Source organism: Lepus europaeus, chromosome 18, assembly GCF_033115175.1.
Source record: "Lepus europaeus isolate LE1 chromosome 18, mLepTim1.pri, whole genome shotgun sequence".
Classification (NCBI taxonomy): Eukaryota; Metazoa; Chordata; class Mammalia; order Lagomorpha; family Leporidae; genus Lepus; species Lepus europaeus.
The window spans coordinates 17,026,149-17,047,730 of record NC_084844.1 but is presented as its reverse complement, the minus strand read 5'-3'; the positions used below and the strand labels follow the sequence as shown (position 1 = coordinate 17,047,730).

Sequence of the window (21,582 nt, the reverse complement as noted above, 5' to 3'; positions counted from 1 at the left end):
AGTTCTTGCTCTACCACTAGACAGCAATAGGATTTTGGGCAAATGACTTCACTGCTCTCAGCTTCTCTATGTTTAAAATGAGAGCTTGACTAACTTAAAGCAGGATTTCTTTTCAACTTTTAAAGCTCAGTTACTCAGAAACCTGGACAACACAACAATAAGGCATAAAGTGGGGTTCAAAGAATCTACGTGTTTACAACACAAAACTTCCTTGGGAGAAAAATGATTGAAAATTTTAGATATTAAAATAAATGCTTTCTCAAAAATTAGAGAAAATATTCATGGTACAGTAGAGAAAATATAAGAGCCATGAGCAGGTAAATATTTAGCCTAGAAGTTCAGACACTCACATCATCAGAGTACCTGGATTAATTACCTGATTCCAAGGACCAGCACTGTGGTGTAAAGCCAAGGCCTGCAGTGCCAGCATCCAATGTGGGCACCGGTTCAAGTCCCAGGTGCTCTACTTCCGAATCAGCTCTCTGCCATGGCCTGGGAAAGCAGCAGAGGATGGCCCAAGTCCTCGGGCCCCTGCACCCGCATAGGAGACCCGGAAGAAGCTCCAGGCTCCTGGCTTCAGATCGGCCCAGCTCTGGCCGTTGCAGCCATTTGGGGAGTGAAACGGCAGATTGGAGACATCTCTCTGTCTCTCTGCCTTTCAAATAAAATAAATATATCTTTAAAAAAAAAAAAAAAACAAACCTGCCTCCAGCTCCTGACTGCAGCTTCCTGCAATGCAGACCCTAGGAAGCAGAGGTGACGGCTCAAATAATTGGATTCCCGCCACCTACATGGGAGACTGGACTGAGTTCCTGGCTCCCTACTTTTGCCAGAGAAGTGCAGCCCTGGCCATTGAGGGCAATTGGGAAGCAAACCAGTAGATGGGAGTGTTTGCTTCATTCTATCTCTCTGCCTCTCAAATAAATAAATAAAAAACTGCAGAGGAGAACACATTAGCTAATGATCAACAGAGAGGAGTGACCTGTTAAGTCCCGGGAGGGCAGAATAGAGATCTGTTTCCCTTACCAACATTTCCTCAGCCCTTGCTCAACTCTTTGCATATTCAGGCACTCAAATATGTGCTGAACAAAAATAAACCAAAACACTCCATCAATGTAAGTCCTATCTACTCAGAGAGGGCCCCTGGCTACAACTTCAAATTCGACAGGATCATAAGACAAACTGATACAGTAACTTCCCACAAAAAGAGAACAAGACTTTTAAAGGGAAATCATACACCAGTCTAGCCAAATTCTCCAAGAAAGTAAGTACATGAATGTAATTTATGTGGGTTTTCATGGAAGTCTTAACAAGATTCTAAATAAAAAGTTATTTTTAAAAACCTGAATAACCAATAATTGAGAATATTATCATAAATGGGGCATGATTTAGACAGACATAGAAATTTATGGGTGGACTGGGGCCAGCATTATGGGGTGGTGTTAAAGCCACAGCCTGCAATGCCAGCATCCCATATGGGTACCAGTTCAAGATCCCACCTGCTCCACTTCTGATCCAGCTCCCTGCTGATGTGTCTGAGAAAGCAGTGGAAGATGAACCGAGTGCTTGAGCCCCTGCCAACCACAGAGAAGACCAGGATGAAGCTCTTGGCTCTTGACCTCAGCCTGGTCCAGCCCTGGCCATAGCAGCCATTTGGAGAGTGAGCCAGCAGATGCAAGGACCTTCTTGCATTTCTGACCTTCTGACCTTCATATAAATAAATAAATCTTTAAAAAAAAAAGACATTTATGACTGGATGAGACACTTCCCCAAATGAAGAAATATAAACAAATGACTGATTTAAAGGAATGCTTTGGGAATGCTATATTTAACATTTTAATAAACTGTATGAAAGATATATGAGTACAGAGGACTTCCCACTTTGCAGATAGAATGACAAGCTTCCTGATAATAAAATACCATGCTGAGTTGGAAAACTAAAGGAAGTGAAAGATGGAAAGGATTTCTAAGTGTATCAAATGAGAAACAACTGCAAAAGGTAAGATTTGCTTTCAGTTTAGAGAATACCGCAGCAACCATGGAAGCTGTCTAAATATCTGAAGGACAGTGCAGAAAAGGAGAGGCTAGACTTGCACCAGGCACTTCCTATATAGACAAAATTAGGCCCAAAGTGGAAATTCCAGAGGGGCACATTTTCCAATTATTAAATTATCAAATATAACTAAAGAGGTGGTTTCTTAGCCTGGATTACCTCTAAGAGCTAATTGAGATACAAGAGACAAAAATACTGCAGGCAGGAAAACAGCAGGTATATTACAGCATGAACAAATGAAAAGTAAGGCATTTATGGGAGGGAAAAAAACCTAAGTTATAAAGGACTCATGCCTTCAACTCATAAGGAATTTTTATTCTGCTTTTTTAAAAAATTATTTTAAAAACTGATTTTACCTATTTGAAAGGTAGACAGACACAGAGACAGAGATCTCCCATCTGCTGATTTTCCACCTCCTCCCCAAACACTCACAACAGCCAGGGTGGGCCAGGCCAAAGCCAGGAGCCTAGAACACACTTGTGACCTCCCATGTGGGTGGCAGGAACCCAAATATCTGAGCCATCACCAGCTGTCTTCCAGGGTGAACACTAGCAGGAAGCTGAAATCAGTAGGGGAGTTGGGACTCAAATCCAGGCACTCTGATGTGGGTATTCCAAGCAGGCTTAACCACTACACCAAAAGCTCACCGAAAAAAAGGAATTCTTAAGTGGCTATACAATGCTCCCTAAAGACAATATGATGTACTATGCAAAAAATAAAACAATAAATAAAGAAAAAGACCAACTTCTATTTGTAACAACAAGGAAAGACTATAAATAGAACATATTCTCCTATCCTTCTACCAAATGATAGTTATATCTAAAACTAACAATTCCGAATGGTTATCATGAAGCCATGGGGGAAAGTAACACCAACAAAGATCCAGAGACACATAAGTGGAAGAACCAGGAAGCTGAAGGAAGTGCCACAGGAGATTAAAATTAAAAACCAAACATCTTCAGTTGAGCAACATGAAAGCCAAGGGGCAATATGATCAAAATCAAAAAATGTACTGATAGAATACATACTAATTTATTTGCCAGATCTCAATATAATATTTCAAGCAATTTAGCTTGCAAATAGTCTTTCTACATAACAGATAAAAGAAACTTGTGAAACATGTTATCACCAAAAGGCATTTAGAGTTAAAAATGGACTCAAGAAGTGTTTAAATTTATACACCTTATGTCCATTCTAGGGTGCTACATGATCAAAGTGACATCTGAGGCAAGTGTTGAGACACAGGGGTTGACCCTGCGTTCTATTTCAGAATGCCTGGGACACAGTCCCTCTTCTGCTTCCCATCCAGCACTCCTGCTAATGCACACCCTGGGAGCCAGCAGATGACGGCTTACGTACTTGGGTCCCTGCCACCCACGCGGGAGACCCCAAGAGACTTCCTGGCTCCTGGCTTTGGCCTGGCCCAGCCCTGGCTGTTGAGGGCATTTGGGGAATATTGCTCTGAGTTGCTTTGCTTCTTAAATAAATAAAAATAAAACAAACAAACTTTTGAGAAAAGGGGAAGGCTGCATTATGACACAGTGGGTTAAGCTGCAGCTTGAAATGCTGGCATCCTGTATCAGAGTGCCGGTTTGAGTTCTGGCTGCTCCACTTCCTGCTAACGCACCCGGGAAGGCAGCAGATGATGGTCCAGGTATTTGGGATCCAGCCACACATGTGCAAGACCTAGATGGAGTTCCTGGCTCCCGGCTCTGGCGCGGCCCTGACCTGATGGTTATGGCCACTTGAAAAGTGGAACCAGCAGATGAAGGATCACTCCATCTGTCTCCCCTTTCTCTCTGTCACTCTGCCATTTTTTTTTTTTTTTTTTAAGATTTATTTACTTATTTGAAAGGCAGGGTTATAGAGAAACAGAGAGAAAGAGAGAAGTCTTCTACCTGCTAGTTTACTCCCTGAATGGCTACAACAGCTGGGGCTGGGCCAGGCAAAAGCCAGGATCCTAGAAATCAATCCAGGCCTCCCATGCAGGTGGCAGAGACTCAAACACTTGGGCCATCTTCTGCTGCTTTCCAGACACATTTGCAAGGAGCTAGATCAAAAGTGGAGCAGCTGGGACTCAAACTGGCGTCCATATGGGGTGCCAGCATTGCAGGCTGGGCCTTAATGATTCTGTCTTTCAAGTACATATATATGGGGCCAGCACTGTGGCGAAGCCGGTGAAGCCACCACATGCAGTGCCCACATCCCTTATGGGCACCAGTTCGAGTCCTGCCTGTTCCACTTCTTTTTTTTTTTTTTTAAGAATTATTTTATTTTATTTGAAAGACAGAGATACAGAGAGAGGTAGATCCAGAGAGAGAGAGGTCTTCTATTCCGTTGGTTCACTCCCCAAATGACTGTAATGGCCAGGGCTGAGCTATTCTGAAGACAGGAGCCAAAAGTTTCTTCCAGATCTCCCATGTGGGTGCAGGGACCCAAGGACTTGGAGCAGCTGGGACTCAAACTGGTACCCACGTGGGATGCCAGCGCTGTAGGCTGGGGCTTTAACCCTCTGCGCCACAGTACCGGCCCCCTGCTCCACTTCTGATCCAGCTCTCTGCTATGGCCTGGAAAAGCAGTAGAAGATGGCCCAAGTGCTTGGATCCCCGCACCCGCATGGGAAGACTGAGAGGAAGCTCCTGGCTCCTGGCTTCGGATTGGTGCAGCTCCGGCCGTTGCAGCCAACTGGGGAGTGAACCAGCAGATGGAAGACCTCTCTCTCTCTCTCTCTGCCTCTCCTTTTCTCTCTGTGTAACTCTTTCAAATAAATAAACAAGTCTTAAAAAAAAAATACATACATATATACAAACATAAATCTTTAAAATAAAAAAGGATTTAGCCGGCGCCGCAGCTCAATAGGCTAATCCTCCGCCTTGCGGCGCCAGCACACCGGGTTCTAGTCCCGGTCAGGGCACCGATCCTGTCCCGGTTGTCCCTCTTCCAGGCCAGCTCTCTGCTGTGGCCCGGGAGTGCAGTAGAGGATGGCCCAAGTTCTTGGGCCCTGCACCCCATGGGAGACCAGGAGAAGCACCTGGCTCCTGCCATCGGATCAGCGCGGTGCGCCAGCTGCAGCGCACCTACCGCGGCAGCCATTGGAGGGTGAACCAACGGCAAAAAGGAAGACCTTTCTCTCTGTCTCTCTCTCTACTGTCCACTCTGCCTGTCAAAAATAAAAAAAAAAAAGGATTTATATATAAATATAAATGAAAAGGATATATAACAGTGATAACAGTATATATATATAAAATATATAATGTATACTATATATTATATATTTATAAATATATAGGTATAAACACAAATATAAATTTAAAAGGATAAATATAACAGTGATAACAGTTCTCTGCCATATATATATATGTGTGTGTGTATATATATATATGTGTGTGTGTATATATATATATGTATATATATATATATATGTGAAGTAAGCTCTAAGCTTCTAAGGTTAATACCTTATAACAGGGCCAGTGCTACAGCGCAGCAAGTTAACACCCTGGCCTGAAGCACCAGCATCCCAAATGGGCGCCAGTTTAAGACCTGGCTGCTCCACTTCCAATCCAATCCAGCTCTCTGCTTTGGCCTGGGAAAGCAGTGGAAGATGGCCCAAGTCCTTGGGCCCCTGTACCCACGTGGGAGACCTGGAAGAAGCTCCTGGCTTCAGATCGGTGCAGCTCCGGCCATTGTGGCCAATTCAGGAGTGAACCAATGGATGGAAGACCTCTCTCTCTGCCTCTCCTCTCTCTGTGTAACTCTTTCAAATAAATAAATATTAAGAAAATATATACCTTATAACAGTACGTTACCTCAAACCATCCCTTGGCAAGAGCCGGCCTTGGACACAGCAGGTTAAGTCACCACCAGCCCACATCCCAGCTGCACTGTGTCCAGTCCAGCTCCCTGCTAATGTCTTGGGAAAAGCAGTAGAGGATGGCCCAAGTGCTTGGGCCCCTGCACCCACATGGGAGACCTGTATGAAGCTCCTGGCTCGCAACTTTGGCCTGTCCCAAGCCCAGCCATTGTGGCTAACTGGGGAGTAAACCAGCAGATAAAAGATTTCTGTCTATGGCCGGCGCCGTGGCTCAACAGGCTAATCCTCCGCCTTGCGGCGCCGGCACACCGGGTTCTAGTCCCGGTCGGGGCACCGATCCTATCCCGGTTGCCCCTCTTCCAGGCCAGCTCTCTGCTGTGGCCAGGGAGTGCAGTGGAGGATGGCCCAAGTGCTTGGGCTCTGCACCCCATGGGAGACCAGGATAAGCACCTGGCTCCTGCCATCGGAACAGCGCGGTGCGCCGGCCGCAGCGCGCTACCGCGGCGGCCATTAGAGGGTGAACCAACGGCAAAGGAAGACCTTTCTCTCTGTCTCTCTCTCTCTCACTGTCCACTCTGCCTGTCAAAAAAAAAAAAAAAAAGATTTCTGTCTCTCCCTCTTTCTCTGTAACTCTGACTTTCAAACAAACAAGTAAGTAAGTAAATAAACAGAAGAGTATGTTAGGGTGGGCACACCGCACAGCAGTTAATATACTGCTTGAGACTAGGGTTAAAGTATCGGCTCTGCTTCCAATTCCAGCATTCAGCTACTGTAGACCCCAGGAGGCAGCAAAGCAGGTGATGGCTCAAGTACTTGGGTCTCTGCCACCTATGTGGGAGACCTGGATGGAGTTCTAGGATCCTGGCTTCTGCCTGGCCCAGCCCCAGTTGTTGCAGCCATTCAGGGAATAAACTAGCAGATACAAGACCACTCTGTTTCTCTCTATATATAACTGCCTTTCAAATAAGTAAATAAATCTTTTAAAAAAAAAAAAAATGGCAGAGTGACAGAGAGAAAGGGGAGACAGAGAGAATGATCCTTCATCTGCTGGTTCCACTTTTCAAGTGGCCATGACCGTCAGGAACTCCATCTAGGTCTCCCACATGGGTGGCTGGATCCCAGATACCCAGATTGGGTTCCTGGTTACTGGTTTCAGCTTTTATAGGCACTTGGAGAGTGAACCAATTGGATGCAGCGCTCTCTGTGTCTTTGTCTCTCCCTCTTCATCCCTCTACCTTTCAAAAAAACAAAAATAAACTTTTAAAAACTTTTTTAAGGGGCAGATGTTGTGGCACAGTGGGTTAAGTTGCTGCCTGGGATGCCTGCATCTCAAATCAGAGTCCTGGTTCAAGTCTTGGCTGTTCCACCCCAAATCCAGTTCCCTGCTGATTCACTCTGGAAGCAGAATATGATGGCCCAAGTACTTGGGTTCTGGCCACCCATGTGGAAGACCTGGATGAAGTTCTTAGCTCCTGGCTTCAGCCTGGCCCAGCCCCAGCTGCTGCAGCCTTTTGGGGAGTGAATCACGGATGGAAAATGTCTGTCTCTCTCTCACTCTGCCTTTCAAATAAATGAATAAATAAATAAATCTTTCAAAAAATAAATTAAAAATTGGGGTTGGTGCTATGGCATAGCAGGTAAAGCTGCCACCTACAATGCCAGCATTCCACATGGGCACTGGCTGCTCACTTCCAATCCAGCTCTATGCTATGGCCTGGGAAAGCAGTAGAAGGGGGCCCAACTCTTGTGCCCCTGCACCCGTGTGGGAGACCTGGAAGAAGCTCCTGACTCTTGGCCTCAGATTGGCGCGGCTCTGGCTGTTGAGGCCATTTGGGAGTGAAACAGTGAATTAAAGCCTTCTCTCTTTCTCTCTGCCTCTGCCTCTCTGTAACTCTCCCTTTCAAATAAATAAGTTAAAAATAAATAAATAGAGAAATAAAAAATAGTTTAAATATTATATCATTTAATATGTAGTCCTTTGATTATCTATCAAAATAATAATTTTTCTCATATGCCTCTTAGTCATTTACATTTCCGATTTGTGACCCCACCATCACATTCTCTGTCAGTACAATTTTTCTTAACTTTATCCTGACAAATTTTTTTCAAAGCCAGTTGAGATGGAGTCACTTATCAGTGATTTCAGCTCCCCCTGCTGGCCAAAATTACCACCATGATCAAGTGCCAGATTAACTTCAACTGTAGCCTGTAATTACAACTTGCTCATTTTCTGGACTGTTGCTACAAACATAATTTATACAGTGATAAAAAATAAAATTCTGTGTATCTAAATTAATACTTAACAGAGCTATTATGGAGAAAAGGAGGAGGAAAAATGCTTATTATGTGAAAGAATTAATGTGCCAAGGAATTCTAACAGTTCCCTGCCAGATACACTACCTGGTTGGTACATCAGGGGCTTAAATAATATTGACTTCCTTCTACTTTATTCTACCATGTGAAAACATTCTTCTTACCACATTACACAGGGCTGTCAGTAAACTGGTTGTCTTTTTCCAAAAGCAAAATTAAGAAACCAAAAATACCTTGTGCCTCAGCATTCAATGGAAGATAGTTTAGGAAAGCAGGCATTTGGAACAGCAGTTAACAAATCACTTCGGGGGCCAGCGCCGAGGCTCACTTGGTTAATCCTTGGCCTGCGGCGCCGGCATCCCATATGGGCGCCGGGTTCTAGTCCCGGTTGCTCCTCTTCCAGTCCAGCTCTCTGCTGTGGCCCAGGAAGGCAGTGGAGGATGGCCCAAGTGCTTGGGCCCCTGCACCCGCATGGGAGACTAGGAAAAAGCACCTGGCTCCTGGCTTCAGATCGGCGAAGCACCGGCCATAGCGGCCATTTGGGGAGTGAACCAACGGAAGGAAGACCTTTCTTTATATCTCTCTTTCTCACTGTCTATAACTCTACCTGTCAAATAAAAATAAATAAATAAAATCACTTGGGGTACCAGCACTGTGGCAGGCGGTGGCTCAACTCCCAGCTGCTCCACTTACGATCCAGCTCCCTGTTAAAAAATGCGCCTGGGAAAGCAGCAGAAGATGGCCCAAGCCCTTGGACCCCTGAACCCACATGGGAGACCCAAAAGAAGCTCCTGGCTTTGGATTGGCTTAGGTCCGGCCATTTGGGGAATGAACCAGCAGATGGACAATCTCTCTCTCTCTCTCTCTCTCTCTCTCTCTCTCTGCCTCTCTGTAATTCTGCCTTTCAAACAAATAAATACATCTTAAAAAAGAAAAAGAAAAGAAAGAAAGGTACTTGGGACGTGAGCATCTCATATCAAAGAGTGCAGCTCGGCTTCAGATTCCAACTTTGTACGAATATGCATCCTGGGAGGCAGCAGGTGACAGCTCAAGTACTCGGGACTCCGCAAGCCACAGGGAGACCGAGACTGAGTTCCTGGCTCCTGACTTCTGCCTGGCCCGGCCCTGGCTGTTGCAAGCACTTAGGGAATGAACCAGTGGATGGAAGATCCCATTTTTCCCTGTTTCTCTCTTTCTGTCATTCTTTCAAATAAATAAATAAAACTTAAAAAAAAAAAAGCCTGCATCCCACTCTGAAGTATGAAGGTTCAATACCTGGCTCTGTCTCCTGACTCTGTCAGACTTCTGCTAATAGAGACCCTGGGAGGCAGTGGTGATGGCTCAAGTAATTGGGTTCCTGCCACCCATGTGGGAGAGCTGGATTGAGTTCCTGGCTCCCAGCTTTGCTCCAATCCCAGCCACTGCAGGTATTTAGCAATTGGACCAGAGAATGGGAGCTCTCTGTCTCTCTCTCTCTCTCTCTCTGTTTCTCACATCAATTAATTTAAGAAACAGCTAGGTGGGATAAATTTCCAAAACACGGTAGAAGCCATTTTAAGCAGAGGTAGCTGCTCGTGTGAAGGCCCAGCAGCAAGGAGCACCAGGTGTGCAAAGGGACTGCAAGCAGTTCTCTACTATTGAGTCAGGAGGTTCAGGAAGCGATGGAGGAGATGAACAGGCAGAGGCCAGATCACCAAGGGCCTGGGTGCTTGGCACAGGCCTTGGGACTTTCCTTTGAATGCTAGGGAAAGCAGGACATGATAGAATGATGACACCTGCATGAAAAGATCACTTTGGCAGCAACTCAGGAGACGGAAGGCAATCAAGGATGATCACAAGGCAACTAAAAGTCATGCAAAGGGTGATGGAGGTCTGAACCCCGAAAGGGAGAACTCAGGTGGCGAGGCAGAGTAGGAGCTAGAATCTCAGGAAGGCAGTGACTAAGCTGGCACAGGGAGGAATCCCAAGCCTTCCCAAACCCCTGCTCTGAGTGACTGGACAGGTGATGGGACCCCTTGCTGGAATGAAGATAGAAAAAGGGTTGGGGCTGGCACTGTGGCCCAGCTTGAGGCACCGGCATTCCATATAAGCACCAGTTTGAGTCTCAGCTGCTCCACTTCCAATCCTGCTCCCTGCTAATGGGCCTAGGAAAGCAGTGGAAGATGGCCGAAGTCCTTGTGCCCCAGCATCCACGTGGGAGACCCAGAAGAAGCTCCTGGCTTCGGATTGGCTCAGCTCCGGCCACCGCAGCCATTTGGAGAGAACCAGCAGATGGAAGATTCTCTTCTCTCTCTCTTTCTCTAAATCTTTCAAATAAATAAATCTTTAAAAAAAAGAAAGAAAGAAAGAAAGAAAGAAAGAAAGAAAGAAAGAAAGAAAGAAAGAAAAGAAAAGAAAAGAAAAGAAAAGAAAAGAAAAGAAAAGAAAAGAAAAGAAAAGAGGCCGGCGCCGCGGCTCAATAGGCTAATCCTCCGCCTTGCGGCGCCGGCACACCGGGTTCTAGTCCCGGTCAGGGCACCGATCCTGTCCCGGTTGCCCCTCTTCCAGGCCAGCTCTCTGCTGTGGCCAGGGAGTGCAGTGGAGGATGGCCCAAGCCCTTGGGCCCTGCACCCCATGGGAGACCAGGATAAACACCTGGCTCCTGCCATCGGATCAGCGCGGTGCGCCGGCCGCAGCGCGCTACCGCGGCGGCCATTGGAGGGTGAACCAACGGCAAAAGGAAGACCTTTCTCTCTGTCTCTGTCTCTCACTGTCCACTCTGCCTGTCAAAAAAAAAAAAAAAGAAAAGAAAAGAAAAGAAAAAGTGTGGACATGTGGAAGTCATTGATGAAATGCCCATGGGCTATCTAAGTGGAGATGTCCAGGAGGCAGCTGTGTACATGGGATTGGAGATCAACACCTTTGTAAGTCATTAGTATGTGGATGGCAGGTAACGCAAAAACTTATCTGAGCTATCCCTTGGGATGAGAAAGGAGAGGGCAGGGTACATGGATGTTCTGAAGACTAAGAGTCAAATGTCTGCAAAGAAAACCATGAAAGAGCAGATGGAAATGTCAGGGAAGATGAGGTTAGCCATCACTCCCCCGCCAGACACTCTCACATGCTTTTCATGGATTAATTCACTTGTCCCTCACAACCTTCCTGTGAAGTAGGTGTTCTTACTTTTCCATTTTACAGACGAGGTGACTGAGGCACAAAGAGGTTAAAACGACTTTCCCAAGATCACACAGTAAGTGGCAGGGTGAAACAACCTAGGCGTCTGTCTCCAGGGTCCACGTTCTTGGTCACTATGCTACAACGCTTCTCAGAAATGAAGAGGCCAGACGAGCCCCAGGCCAGGGGAGGACAGAGTAGAGAGAGAATACCAGGAAGCCTCAGAAAATAAGGCAGAAAAATACCTTCCAAATCTGGAGACAGACAGGAACCTGTGCGGGTGGCCGATAGGCACGGCAGTGAAGACGCCACTTGGGCGGCCCACACGCCACGTGGGGGTGCCTGGGCTTGAGTCCCACCTCGACTTCTGACTCCAAGTCTACCTTCCTGCTAATGTGCACTGAGAGGCAGCAGGTGACGGCTTTAAGAGCGGTGGGGTGGGCAAGTGTTTGGCTCAATGGTTACAACACTGCTTTGGGTTCCTGTGTCCCATAACAGTGCCTGATCTGAGACCAGGCTCTGCTTCTGATCCAGAAAGCTGGATCAGAAATGTAAACCCTGGGAGGCAGTAGGTGAGGGTCCTTGCCACCCATGTGGGAGACCTGGACTGAGTTCCAGGCTCCTGGCTTTGGCCTGGCCTAGCCTCAAATGTTGAAGGCATTTCAGTAATGAGCCAGTGGAAATGTTCTCTCTCTCTTTCCCTCTGTCTCTCTGCCTTTCAAGTAAAACAAAAATAAATACATAAAAATTAAAAAAGAAAAACAATCTAATGGAGGTATTGGCCCTTTCCTTTCTATAAAAGTTCCTCCAGCCATCACTAACAGTCTATTTACTCTTTTTATTTTTATTTTTTATTTTTATTTTTTGACAGGCAGAGTGGACAGTGAGAGAGAGAGAGACAGAGAGAAAGGTCTTCCTTTGCCCTTGGTTCACCCTCCAATGGCTGCCGCGGCCAGCGCGCTGCGGCCGGCGCACCGCGCTGATCCAAAGCCAGGAGCCAGGTGCTTCTCCTGGTCTCCCATGCGGGTGCAGGGCCCAAGCACTTGGGCCATCCTCCACTGCACTCCCGGGCCACAGCAGAGAGCTGGCCTGGAAGAGGAGCAACCGGGACAGAATCCGGTGCCCCGACCGGGACTAGAACCCGGTGTGCTGGCGCCGCTAGGCAGAGGATTAGCCTAGTGAGCCACGGCGCCAACCCAGTCTATTTACTCTTATTCAGCAAATAATTTATACAAGCTTAGTTGGTTGGTAATCTAGACTACAACAGAAAGAGAGCATGAGGGTGAGTATTTGGCACAACAGCTAAGACGCTCATGGGATGTTCACACTCTATCAAAGTGCCTTGGTTCAAGTCCAAGTTCCACTTCTGATTTGGCTTCCTACTAATGCACACCTGAGAGGCAGCCGATGACGGCTCAAGTACTTGGGTCTCTGCCACCCATCTGGGAGACCTGGATTGAGTTCTGGGATCCTGGCTTCAGCCTGGCCCAGCCTTAGCTGTTGTGGGTATCTGGGGAGTGCACCAGCAGACAGAAGACCTGTCTCATCTCTCTAATAAACAGAAAAGAAGGGAGAGAAGAAAATAGAAACAAAGAGAAAATAAATCCAAGGGAGGGTTGCTGGAAGGCTGAAGGGACATTACAGCCTGATTCTAGGGTAAGAGGGGGTCATGTAGATAATAACAGGCAAAAGAACAGAGAGAACTTCCAGGAGTGTGCACTAGGTACAAAGAATCCACCACGTGAGTACAGTGTGCTTCCTGGTCTCCGAAGGCTCACTACATTCCAGCTCCACAGAAACAGTGACTGCTCAGTACAGTACAGCAACCACACATACAGAACAGACACTGCGAGTCTTCAATGATAGTGCACTGCTATTGAAAACGTAAAACTTTGTGCAGGGCATTTTCTTTAAGGAGGAAAAATTCATCTAAATGATAACTTAATGCTAAGTTTTAGCATTAGAAGTTTCAGGAAAGGAAACTATCACACAAAAGCATCCACAGGTCAGTGGTCACAGGTAAAATTTAAATATAAAACAGAAAAGCCAGCAGCAGCCAGACTACAGAGGCCTACATTCTATGTCAAAAGTTTTGTTTTGAGGCAGAGACAGGCAGAGAGCGCCCTCATCTGCTGGCTGAAACTCTAAGACATCTCCTGGGGACCAGCATTGTGGCACAGCAGGTTAAGCCACGGCACAGGATGCCAGCCTCCTATATGGGCACCAGCTCACGTCCCAGCTCCTCTACCTCCCATCCAGTTCCCTTATGGCCTGGGAAAAGCAGTGGAAGATGGCCAAGTGTTTGGGCCCCTGCCACCCACATGGGAGATCCAGAAGAAACTCCTGGCTTCGGCTTGGCCCAGTGCTGGCCATCTTGGGAGTAAACCAGAGAAGGAAGATCTCTGTCTTTCCCTTTCTCTCTTTAACTCTTTCAAAAAAATAGGCCGGCGCCGTGGCTTAACAGGCTAATCCTCCGCCTTGCGGCGCCGGCACACCGGGTTCTAGTCCCGGTTGCGGTGCCGGATTCTATCCCAGTTGCCCCTCTTCCAGGCCAGCTCTCTGCTGTGGCCCAGGAGTGCAGTGGAGGATGGCCCAAGTGCTTGGGCCCTGCACCCGCATGGGAGACCAGGAGAAGCACCTGGCTCCTGGCTTCGGATCAGCGCGATGAGCCAGCCACAGCGGCCATTGGAGGGTGAACCAACGGCAAAAAGGAAGAGTGGACAGTGAGAGAGAGAGAGAGAGAGACAGAAAGGTCTTCCTTTTGCTGTTGGTTTACCCTCCAATGGCTGCCGCGGCCGGCGAGCTGCGGCCAGCGCACCATGCTAATCCGAAGGCAGGAGCCAGGTGCTTCTCCTGGTCTCCCATGGGGTGCAGGGCCCAAGCACCTGGGCCATCCTCCACTGCACTCCCGGGCCATAGCAGAGAGCTGGCCTGGAAAAGAGGCAACCGGGACAGAATCCAGCACCCCAACCGGGACTAGAACCCGGTGTGCCGGTGCCACAAGGCGGAGGATTAGTCTGTTAAGCCACGGCGCCAGCCTGGAAGACCTTTCTCTCTGTCTCTCTCTCTCACTATCCAGTCTGCCTGTCAAAAAAAAAAAAAAAAAAAAAAAATCATTAAAAAAAAAAGACATCTCCTATTCATAGGAAGAAGGAGCAGTTAACCCCACATTACTGGGTAGTCTTAGCTCCCAAAACTCTTAGAGCCCTGGGTTTTGTTCTTATAAATTCATGAAATCCCAAGGTTCCATATAATCTTCACAAAGGATGAGACATGAAAAGACTGTAATTTTGATCTTAATTTTTCAAATCAGAATTTTACTGAGCGCTAAAAAAAAAGGGGGGGGGGTGGGAGGTAGAAGGAAACGAATATTTGGCTTAGTGGTTAAGCTGACACTTGACCCCTGCCTCCCATATCAGAGTAGCTGGGTTCCAGTTCTAGCTCAGTTTCAGCTCCTGCTAATGCAGATCCTGGTGGGCAGCAGATGATGGCTCAAGTGCTTGAGTCTCTACCATTTACGTAGAAGACTAGAGATAGTTCCTGGCTCCTGGCTTCAGCCTAGCCACTACCGGCATTTGGGGAGTGAACCAAAGATAGAAAATCAGTCCATCTCTCTCTCACTCACTCTCCTTCTGCCTTTCAAATAAATAAAGGAATTTTTAAATTTTTTTTTAAAAAAGAGGGGCCAGCTCTGTGGCACGGTGGGTTGAGCCACTGTCTGCAGCACTGTTGTCCATCTGAGCACCAGTTCAAGTCCCGTCTGCTCCACTTCTGATCCAGCTCCATTAATGTGCCTAAAAGGGTAGAAGATGGCCCAAGTACTTGGGCTCTGCTATCCACATGGGAGACCCAGATGGAGTTCCTGGCTCCTGGCTCCAGCATGGCCGAGCCCCAACTATCAAGGCCATTTGGGGAGTGAATCTACAAATGCAAAATCTCTTTCTCTCCCTGCCTCCCTTTCTCTTTCTCTCTCTCTCTCCCTCCCCTCTCTTTGCCTTTCAAATTAATAAATAAATCTTTAAAAAAAAAAAAAAAAAAGACTTCTTTAAGTCATCATACCAAGTTGTACCAAAATGTTCATTCCCTTTAAATGGGTACTGAGGATCTACCCACCATGAGTGACACAAACCTGTAGGAGAGAGAAAGCTATTGGATGTCGTCATGAGTCCTCCAAGCAAACAGGTTAGACTTTTACTTTTCAAGTTAAAATGAAAGGCTGTGCCCTAATCCAGTATGACTGCTGGGGGAATTCTGGACAGACACATGAACTCAGGGAGAACCCCGTGGACAGACTGGAGCTACACTGCCATAAGCCAAGGAACTTTCCCAAACTGGAAGAGAGGCCTGAAGCAGATCCTGCCCTTTGCAGCAAGCACATCTCTGCCCTTGGATTTCAAGCCTCCAGAACTGTAAGACAATAAACCTCTGTCCTTTAAACCACCCAATTTCTCTTCTGTTCCAGCACTCCTAGCAAATAGATATCACAAAGAAAATTATCAGTTTATGTTTACCGAGCATATAACTGGTGCTACTTTAAGCACTTTGAATCAATACTTTCATTTAATACTTACAAAGTCCACCCAAAGACCAAGGTACCATAAGTATAGCCTTTTTACACATAAGGACACCAGGGTTCTAAGAAGTTAATGAACTTGCCTGACATCACACAGCAGAGCGCCCACTCATACCACTAGGCTAGGAAGAACTATATATATATATTTTTTTTTAATTTTTTTTTTTTTTGAGAGGCAGAGTTAGTGAGAGAGAGAGACAGAGAGAAAGGTCTTCCTTTTTCTGTTGGTTCACCCTCCAATGGCTGCTGCAGCTGGCCTGCGCTGATCCGAAGCCAGGAGCCAGGTGCTTCCTCCTGGTCTCCCATGCAGGTGCAGGGCCCAAGCACTTGGGCCATCCTCCACTGCCTTCCCGGGCCACAGCAGAGAGCTGGCCTGGAAGAGGTGCAACTGGGACAGAATCCAGTGCTCTGACCAGGACTAGAACCCGGGGTGCCGGCGCCACAGGCAAAGGGTTAGCCTAGTGAGCCGCGGCACCGGCCGGAAGAACTATATTTTTTAAAGATTTATTTATTTATTCAAAAAGCATAGCAACTAGGGCCAGCACTGTGGCATAGCAGGTAAAGCCACCGCCTGCAGCACCAGCATCCCATATGGGCATCGGTTTGAGTCCCGGCTGTTCCACTTCCGATGCAGCTCCCTGCTAATGGCCTGGGAAAGCAGCAGATGATGGCCTGAGTGCTTGGGCCCCTGCACCCACGTGGGAAACCTAGATGAAGCCCCTAACTACTGGCTTCAGCATGGCCTAGTCCTGGCTACTGCAACCAACTGAGGAGTTAGCCAGCAGATGAAAGACCTCTCTCTCTGCCTCTCCCTCTTTGTAATTGTGCTTTTCAAAGAAATAAATAAATCTTAAAAAAAAAAAAAAAAAAAAAAAGGCAAAGCAAAAGAGAGGAAGAGAAGGGGAGAGAGAGAGATCTCTCATCTGCTGGTTCATTTCCCAAATGGCTACAATTGCCACATCTGGGCCAGGCCAAAGCCAGGAGCCAGGAACTTAAACCCAGGTCTCCCACGTGGGTGGTAGGGGCCCAAGCACTTGGGCTATTTTCCACTGCCTTCCCAGACACATCAGCTGGATTGGAAGCGGAGTAGCCAGGATTCAAACTGGCACTCCAAAATGGGATGCCAGGGTTGCAAGTGGTGGCTTGCACCACAAATCTATCCCTATGAGGAATTATTATTACTGTGATGTTTGTTGTTCGTTAAGCTAAACGCTACCCCACCATCTTTTACATATAAACTACACACAAAAATCTTCTGAAGTGCTATTATTTCCAGCACAAAAGATGACCCTGAATCTCAGAGAAATTAAGAAAACCATCCAAGATCACTCAGCCAAGAATATTAGTATTATAGCTAATCAGCAACTTGAAGGAATAAACAATTTGAGTCCTCTTGCACTAAAATTTTTAAGAGCAAGTGAAATTTTAAATGCCTGACCTTGCAGTTCGATGTTAGAATTCTACATCTATAAATTCAAAAATCCTCACAGTCCCCAGGGAACTTGTGTCCTAGCCTGCGGCAGCCTTTGGACACACAACCCTCCCCCACTGTTCAGGAACTCTTCTGCCCTCTCCTTTCTAGCCCTTTGCTACTTCTCTGACTTCCAGACAGGAGAAGAAAAGGTGTGAGTGTTGGTATGCTGTGTTTTACCTTTTCAATTCTGCACAGAACTTTTTAAATTTGGTTCAAACACCAGAAAGTCTCCTTCCCACTCTTGTACCTGCCCAATTCCTGGACCTAACAGGTGACCAGTGCTGTCACTATCTAGTGACCAGTGCCGTCACTCTCTGGTGACCAGAGCCGTCACTACCTGGTAACCAGTGCCATCACTCTCTGGTGACCAGTGCTATCACTATCCTGTTTATCCTTCTGAGGCCTTTTTAATGCGCATATGAGCCAATACAAACTGTTTTCTCTTTTTTTTTTTCAACTCACAAAGGGTAACCTTTCATACATACTGCTCTGCATCGTGCTTTACCTACGTAAGTATCTTTGAGAGCTTTCACATCACATGTTTGTAAGTTTATTTACTTATTTTTCATTTAATTGAAAAAGCAGAGCAGCAAAGAGAAAGATTTTTCCTTCTCCCAGGAGCTCAGAACTCCACCCAGGTCTCCCAAGTGGATGGCATGGATGCACATACTTGGGTCATCACCTGCTGCCTTCCAAACGCATTAGCAGGAAACTGTATCAGCAGCGGAGATGCGAGGTCTCAAACCAGCACTAAAGGTGTGCTGCAGGTATCCCAAGTGGTGCTTAACCCACTGACCATAGTGTCCACCCTTGCATACACCCTAATTCTGTCCTCTACTTTCCAAGAGCCCTTTCCATGCCTGCTTTCATCACTGTTCAGTCTGGCCCTAAGGCACCCAGCAGCCCCTTCGAACTACCTGAAACAGATGACAGTGGCTCCATGTCACACACCAAAGACCATGTGAAGAGTCTTCAAAAACTTAATGGAAAACGTATATAAGGAAAAAACTATGCATGCATTTCAATATTTTTTCACCAAAATAAACTTCTAATTCTATTCTCCATGAACTTTTTGAAGTACTCTCATGTATCTGTTCTCTCCTCTTTGTCTTGTCTTTGTTCTTTTCTCCAACTCGTCCCATTCGCCTTTCTCCCTGTTCCTTTCCCATCTCACCCATCCCTTACCCCCAGTAACAGCACTAGAAGCATTATTGATATTGCTTATTCAGGCTTGGCAACATTCAGGCTTTAAAACAGATGTAGACCCCTGATACAGAGAAAAAAAAAGGATAAGTGATCATTTCTATGGGAACTTCTAATTAAATTGAAGAGTTTTTGTTTGCCATTGTTTTTGCTTTGTTACTTATGCTTCCTTTGGTATTTTAGTTTGTGAAAAGGTTAAGAAGGGGCTCTCTTTTCTAAAAGCATGGAAATAAACACACAGTCAGGTCTGATATTTAAGTCATCCCTGAGAGAACGAGAGTTCATTCTGAAATAAGATCACTGGAAAAAGTAAGAACTTCCATGTCCCACATTGGAAGGCCTGGTTTTGTCCCCAGGCTCCACTGCTTCCAATCCAGCCTCCTGCTAATGCATCCAGGGACGCGACAGGTGAAGACTCAAGTGCTCGAGTCCCCAGCACCCATATGGCAGACCTGGATGGAGTTCCAGGCTCCAGGCTTTGGCCTGGCCCAGCCCTGGCTATTGCAGGCATTTGAGGAGTGAACCAGCAGATGAAAGATCTCTCTGCTCATGTTTCTGTCTCACTGCCTTTCAAATAAAATGAAAATAAATTAAAACTAAGATTAAAAAAAAGAATTAAAGAAAATGAACATTTGGCTCCAAAGCATACACCTTAATTGGTCTTTCATTTTTTTCTTAAAAATAAGTAGCTGTTGGAGCCAGTGTTGTGGCTTAGTGGGTTAAGCCAACTCCTGCAACTTTAATCTGAAGCTATTAGCCAGGAGCTTCTTCTGGGTCTCCCACAAAGGTACAGGGGCCCATGCACTTGGGCCATCTTCCACTGCTTTCCCAGGCCATAGCAGAGAGTTGGATTGGAAGTGGAGCAGCCTGGACTCAAACTGACGCCCATATGGAATGCAGGTGCTGCAGGCGGAGGCTTAACCTACTATGCCACAGTCCTGGCCCTATAAATAAATCTTAAAAAAAAAAAAAAAAAAGGAAGAAAGAAAGGGCTGTGTTTTTTCATGCCCAGATCAAGTACTACAATTTTTAAGTTTTTTAAGTAATAAACACAGAAGGAAAATGTTAGGAAATAAAAAATTTGTTTAGACTTAGCAGATGTTTTCCATTGATCAAAGAGCTGCGAAGGGACATACAATTAAGGCAGCCACACAACGCCATTCTCCAGGAGGTAACAGGTGGTAACTCACAGAATGGGCACTGACTTCTGCTCTGCATTCCTGCCACGCCAGAGGCCTTTAACACAATCAGAGATTACTGAGAGATTTAGAAGTAAAATCTGAATATCATAAATATCTTAAAATATAAGCTTCTATGTACCCCACCCATCAGATAAAACCAAGGAGGGGCTGGTGCTGTGGTGTAGCAAGTAGAGCAGCCGCCATCACATATAGGTGCCGGCTTAAGTCCCAGCTGCTCTACTTCCAATCCAGCTCCCTGCTAATGTGCCTGGGGAAGCAGCAGAGGATGGCCCAAGTGTTTGGGTCTCTGCACTCACATGGAAGACCCGGAAGAAGTTCCTGGATTCAGACTGGCCCAGCCCTGGCCGTTGAACCAACAGATGGAAGACCTCTCTCTGACTCTCCCTCTCTCTAAGTCTGTCTTTCAAATAAATTCAATAAATCTTTTAAAAAAAATCCAATATAAATGATTCCAATTCCCTTGCCAGGTCCTGGTGAGAAACATTTGCTAAGTAGAAACTCCCTATCCAAAGTCCCCAATTCTATGGGTTCAAGACTTCTGGCTTTTCTCCCCATGCAACTCCTGCAATGCTACAGGGAGAACAGCTGGAAAAACTGTGGCACTGGGACTTCCTTTATACTCGTATAAGCATGCATCATCCAACAACAGCAGCTGGAATATAAGAGAAGTCAGTCTGCACTACCTAACGACTTAGCCCAAGTATCCATTCAGGATACAAAACTGCCCAACCTTCAGACTTGTCCACTGCATTGACCTGGAATTCGGGGCAGATGACCACACAACAATCTTCACTAGTATTGAACTCTGAAAGTGAAGCCAGTGGAGGGCTTCCATCACTCCCACCTCTCTTGGATTTTCCCCCACTACAGACTCCTGTGTCTTAAACGTTGTCCTCCACTTTGTATTAATGGAGAGCGTGTTGGCCATCTATATGCAGAAGACTAGAAGGAGCCACAAGAGAACCAACACATCAGGGGCCAGGGCTATGGAGCAGCGGATTAATGCCCTGGCCTGAAACGCCGTCATCCCATATGGGCGCCGGTTCTAGTCCCAGCTGCTCTTCTTCTGATCCAGCTCTCTGCTATGGCCTGGAAAAGCAGTACAAGATAGCCCAAGTCCTTGGGCCCCTGCACCTGTGTGGGAGACCCGGAAAAAGCTCCTAGCTCCTGGCTCCTGGCTTTGGATCAGCGCAGCTCCGGCCGTTGCGGCCATCTGGGGAGTGAACCAGCAGATGGAAGATCTCTCTCTCTCTCTGCCTCTCCTCTCTCTGTGTAATTCTGACCTTCAAATAAATAAATAAATCTTAAAAAAAAAAGAGAGAGAGAGAGCCAACACATCAATGAGAGCTTCTTCATTTAAAGGACATCTGTCCACTCTGCCCAAATAAGGTTTATCCTGTGAGATGAAACTTGGCCCAAGTGCCACCTGTTGAGAAACAGAGTAAAATCTCACGCAAAAGAGTAGGAGAAGCAGGAGGACTCTCCAAAGAGCTGCACACCTAAGCCAGCAGCTCTCAGAATGTTCTAATACTCCATATGAAGTTTCAGAGTAAACAGTTAATGACACATCTTTTGTAACACATGAATCAGCTACTGATTTCCAAGAGCAGGACACACCCTAGCACCCATGACTTTAAAGCACCTATTTGAAAGTGGACCTGAAGGTGGAACCCATCCCACTAGGACCAGAGCAGAATTTTACAACTACATAAGTTGTCACAATTTGAAGTTAAAAAGATGAACACACCATTATAATGGAAGATAATCCGAGACCTTCATTAATACTTTAACACCAGTAAT

The 21,582-nt window shown here is 46.4% G+C and overlaps 1 protein-coding gene across 1 annotated transcript in view; it reads right to left on the bottom strand.

Annotated features, from left to right (window-relative positions):
• The window catches only part of KANSL1 (KAT8 regulatory NSL complex subunit 1), a 191,976-nt gene that overhangs the window by 168,552 nt on the left and 1,842 nt on the right, over positions 1-21,582 (bottom strand). The window lies entirely within an intron of this gene.